Genomic DNA, 6000 nt, shown 5'->3' with positions numbered 1-6000 from the left:
TTTTGTACTTAAAATTTATTATTACCTTATATTATTACTTATGTCTATTGTTTCTTATGCTGAGAAAGAAGTGTTTGATGTGTGTTTAACAAGTGTTTGATATGCGTCCAAAGTGTTGGGTGTGTTGAAGTGTTCGACACGACTTTTTAAACTCAAATTGTAATGTCTATGGTTCTTAGCTCATCCTCCTCTTTTTTTCTTTTGTATTTAGTTTTCAAAGAAGGAATACTTGTCTTTGTTATTTCAGTCAAGAAAAGTAGGAGAGAGAGAGAGGAGAGAGATTGTTATTTTTCAGAGTAAAGAAAAAAAATAGGGGGGAAGAGGGATTGTTTAGGTGAACCATCCTCTTTGTTTATTTGGTTAATCACATTTTTTTCTAGTTTAAAATATGTCATTACCTAAAACATGATCTTAACGAGTTCAAGGAAATATTTGGAGAATATTTGAGGCCTTGATCATAACAATTTTATTTTTAATTTTCTGTTTTATAGTTAAAAATATGTAATTATCTAATAACCATGAGTCCCAAGAAAATATTTGGAGAGGATGGAGTAAATTCCTATTATTTTTAGTTTTTCAATTTTAAAAATTATGTGTGTTCACGTTTAATGACTTGACAAATTTCAAAAACTATAATAATTAACAATTCTTATTCTTTTGTGTAGTTTTAAATATCATTTTCTTGTTAACTTGCACATAACTTAGTTGGTTAAGACATATATTTTTGGTCAAAAGATTGGTCCTTCATCTGCTGTACTAAAAAAACATTATTTTCTTACTTAAGCTCCTTATCTCCTAAATAAATTAGATTGTCATTTAATGATCTTGAATATATAAATTCAATAATTATTCTTAATTAACTTAGTAATTATTAGTAAATTAACTATCTAAAGAAAAAGAAAGAAAGAAAAAAAGATTATAAAATTAACAATTATTGTATGTAATAATTTTTCATTTATTGACGCAATTGCGTTTTCATGAGAGTGTGTGAGCCCTGTCAAGACTAGGGATTCTTAGTAATATTATCTATTTTTTTAATGGAACTTACAATCTCTTGGTTGGAGATATATACCGCTCGCTTTGGCTAAATCATCTATTTTTATTGTGATTGTCTAAGTTACTTTTATTATAGGCTAAATTTTCTTGATTGTAATTTAATGCAAAAAAATCTACTTTTTTAGTACAATGTAGGATTTCAACCTCTGACTCCAAGGAAAGAAATTGATTATTCATGTGGCTTCTAAGAATGAGTTAAATAAATAATATATAATTTTTTTTGGGGTGTCTAGTAGAGATGGTAGGAGCAATGCTCTTTTCCAATTTTAATTAATTAACATATTTAGAAGAGCATTGGTTTGTGATTGATTCTAGAGGTAAAATATTATTAGCGGAAAATTATAATGCTCTATTATTGATTCATTGATCTTAGTTAGAGTTATGTTTATGATTATGGAAATGTAATGATGATTTCATATAAAAATTTGGAATCATCAAATGTGCCACGAGTGGCAAGAATTAAGCTTGGGCAGTGCGTGTGTTATAACTTTTAAGGAATAAAATGTTAATTAAAATGAAGATAAGTATAGAAAAGCATTTAAAATGTTTTCTTTTTTATTGTAAAGTAAATTTTACGTTGGATTTATTTTGTAAACGCCGAGTCATCTAAAGATCAAGTAAGATATTTGTGGAAGCGATAGTTGCGACTGAAAGTACGAGAATGATGTATAATATATTTTTGGTCCCTGAAGTTTAAGATAGGTGTCTACTTAGTCCCTAAAATTTCAAAATGAACTTTTGATTCCTGAGATTTGAGGTAGGTGTCTTTGGTCCATGAAATTTCAGAATAAACACTTTTGGTCCTTAAGATTTAAAGTATGTGTCAACTTGGTTCGTGAAATTTTAAAATGAACACTTTTGGTTCCTGAAGTTTGAGAAATAGTTCTAAATAGTCCATAATTTTTTTTACTGCTATATTAAGTAATATTAAAATGACATGACACATTGCAATTAAATTGTTTATTGTAGTTGGTGATTTGACAAATTATATTAATTAAATGATATATGTTCGATATGAATGGTTGACGGCTACAACAAAGACGTGGTAGTCGTCAAAAAAGGGTAGGAGGAAGAGAGAGGAAGAGATGAAGAGAGGAGAGAGAAAGTACCATCACCTGCTACATATACATTATTTAATTAATATAATTTGCCACATCAGCAACTACAACAAATAATGTAATTGTAATTTGACACGTCATTCTAATATTAGTTAATTAACACTAAAAAAATTCAGGGACTATTTAAAACTATTTTTCAAATTTCAAGGACAAAAAGTGTTCATTTTAAAACTTCAGGAACCAAGTTGACACCTAATTTAAACCTTAAGGACCAAACATGTTCATTTTGAAACTTCAGGGACCAAGTAGACACCTCCTTCAAACTCAGGGACCAAAAGTGTTCATTTTGAAACTTCATGGACCAAATAGACACCTACCTCAAATCTCATGGACCAAAAATGTATTTTGCTCTATTATTTACTTCCTCTTTCCTTTCATGTTTTTCAAATTTATATCAGGGGAATTTCAAATATTTTATTAGTAATATGCATGTAATTAAGTGATATTTTTAATATTAACACAAAAATTTAATATCTCAGTTAAAGTTCAAAACTTATGAATTTACATTTTGAATTATCATACCAACCAAAGTACACAAATGGTTGGAAGTTGAAACATTAAGTTCACTATAGTTAATTTGGAGTGTCACTGCAATGAGTACTACAAAGACTTTGAAAATTTTGCAGAAGGAGATGACACGAGATCATCAATTACTTTATCATTTCTCTTTCAATTCCCCCTTCCCATCATTTAAAGCTGTAGGTGTGGTTGGACTCGAAGTTCCTCTTCTGAGTATTAAATTTCCATCGACACATCATATTTCTATATGTTCATGGTTCGATATTAACATAAAAGAGTAAATTTATATTTCCACACTGTAACAAAATTGATAAAATATAAAAAATATCGACTAGATATCACTAATATATATATATTATTGATATTAATAAATTTTAAATTATTTATTACTATTGGTTATTTTAAATATTTGTTATGATTTTTATTTTTATAAAATTTTAGAAATATTTATTGATATTGACATCGACATTTGATCGATTTATTTCCATTAATATTTCTATAAACTTGAGACGTTGACATTTCTATATCGACATCGACAATTAAAACTTTGTTCCTACTTAACCTCTCTAAATAATTTTAGTACTTTTTTTTATGAACATGACAATTTTAGTACTAAAATTTAGGTGAAGTTGATATTTGTGGCTCCTCATTTTTAACAAGTCTAGAGTAATGAAGTTTTTTAGGTATAAAAGGTGGAATAATTTGTATAACCTATGCTTAAGTGGTACAAAATTACAGGTTATAAAAAATTAAGTCACTTTTTTACCGTAAGTTTATTTTGGTCTTTATTTGCAAAATTTTAAAGTAATTTATAAGTGTAATTTTGTACCATTAAAATGGTCACTAGGTACAGGATCCAAACGAACGTTTCGAAAGTATAACGATTCAGATAAACCAGAATTGCAACCTAATATTTGATATGTTAAAACTTTCTAGAACAACCAGCAAATTGAAATTGACTTAGACAATATAATCCAACATCCTTAAAGAACAATCAATATCATACAGAAAAATTAGCATCTTGTCGGTGTTCTATTCAAACTTGTATGTCCAATGCAACTGAAAACTTGGAAGGGAAATGCCAGAAATCATGTGAATATATTGACTCCTTAGAAGAGATATGAGAAATTTTAGCCCCTTTTGGTGGAAATATTTATTTCACCTACATGTGGTGACTTCATTGACTTGTCCACATTAACATAATGAACTCGTAACACAAACAAACATAAAACAGGACGTATATCACGTTAGGTTTATGGTTAAAACATTCATAAAACTTAATGACAATGGGTAGCTAGAATTATTTTTTATAGAGAGTTTTAGTAGGCTTACAAAGTTGATCATGTTCAATTGCGCTCTCTGGGTCGTCTCAGACTTTGCGATTGAGCTTTTAACCCAAAAAATATTGATACTTTTTACCTCCAAAGGATTTACTTGTTACTAATATAATTTCTTATTGTTTATAAATAAAAGCTACATGATTATTGTACATCTTGTATATATTTACCTCTAAAATATTTGGACGATGAGAAAGCGAGAGGAGAGGATGAATATTGCGGTTTTTTAGTACAACAAATATTACGAAGAGAATCACATGCCATGTTGACATTGCATTTATACTATAATTACTCTATATTTGTATTTAGGAAGTTTTTAGGAAGCTTTTTTAGTACAATAAATGTGTGTGGAGATTCGAAATTCAGTACCTTTTAGTCAGAAATTGATGGCTCATTTCGTAATGTTTCTATTTAGTGTTTTTCGTTTCCAATTTTATTTAGAAACCTAAACATTTGGCTATGTTTCTTGTTTATTATCTTTAAAAACATCCTTAAAATTATTTAGAGATTTTGAAAATAACAAAAACAAGTTTTTTGTTTTTGTTTCCAATTTATTCCAAAACATAAATAAAAATATTGTTTCATTGTTCTGAATTATAGGTGTGGAGCTACACAAATCTACGTTTATTTATTTAACAGAAAAAAAAACATTATCAAACGAACCCGAATTCTCTCGGCTCCCTAAGCTTTGAAACCTATACTTTAGTCCAAGGAAAAAAATAAATAATAAAATAATGGAGAAAGCAAACAAAAGAAGAAATGGCAATCTCATATAATATTTTCAATCAATGAGGTATCTTTGTTCATCTTTTTGGTCTTTAAATTAAAGAATTATATTATTTCATTAGTGGGATTCTTCAACTTTGTGAAAAGATAAGTGAAAGATTGGAAGTGGGGAATATTGTGTTCTAGCATCTTCTCCATGTATGCCTTTTTTTTATTAAAAAAATTGAAAAATAAAAAGATAAGGATTAATCCACATCTTTTTATTATTATTTTTTTATTTAAATGAGAGGGTGTGTATTTTTTTCTTGAAAGGAAAAACTATAATTATATAGATGAAATTAACCCTTCAAATTTTAATCAAATGGTTCGAGCTGTCCTAGTCTCATCCAACCAGATCAGGTCTGAATCGACTCAAACTGGATCAAGTCACTGTACTTATACCAATCTAAAGAGGCTATCTCAATAAATAAGAGGAGATATACTCTCAAAAATCAGATTTTTTTTTGTTTTTCTCTATGAAAGCTTTTGCCGACTTAAACGTTGACATAGATTTAAATTATCGAGACTAGAGACTAACCAAATTCTTGCATCATCATTATTTTCAACACCGCAAATAGTGATAGCTAGTTTTGAAGAAGAAAGATTATGGGTTTGGCAATAACTTGTTTCGGGGCTCGAGGTCTTAAAATTATATTGGAATTTATTTTGGATGTAATCGAATTATTTTTATTTTTATTTTTTGGAGATTTTAGTTTAGATTTTCTAAACTTGATTTTTACTTGATTTATTTATTTTTTCAAAATTTACAAAATAAAAAGTATATTACTTTGCTTTAATTTATTTTTATATTTTAGTCTCTAATTTTAAGGCTTTAATCTAATAATCAATATATATTTCTTTAAACAGTCATATATGTAACAATATGGAAACAAATGCCAAAATATTTACAAATCCAGCCTAAGGTAAAAATTATATTTACAAATATGACACAATTTTAAAAAATTTCTATCAACACATATTTCACAATGGATGTAAGGTCAAAATGACCGGCTCAATGAGCCACCTTTGAGCGGTGCTTCTCATGTCGACTCATAGAAAGTCGAACCAATCTGTTTTGTTCAACTTTGAAGCATGACCGGTACCGATATTGCTGCAACAGTCATCAACGACAACAAGTGGCGTCATCAGATGAAGATTTCTGCTTCAGGTGATTTAGGGGGAATAGATGCGTCTCTATCTTTGGA

Source organism: Momordica charantia, assembly GCF_013281855.1.
Source record: "Momordica charantia cultivar OHB3-1 chromosome 3 unlocalized genomic scaffold, Mcharantia_2.0 BLBB01000003.1, whole genome shotgun sequence".
In the NCBI taxonomy this organism is placed as follows: Eukaryota; Viridiplantae; Streptophyta; class Magnoliopsida; order Cucurbitales; family Cucurbitaceae; genus Momordica; species Momordica charantia.
This window is presented reverse-complemented; position numbering follows the sequence as displayed.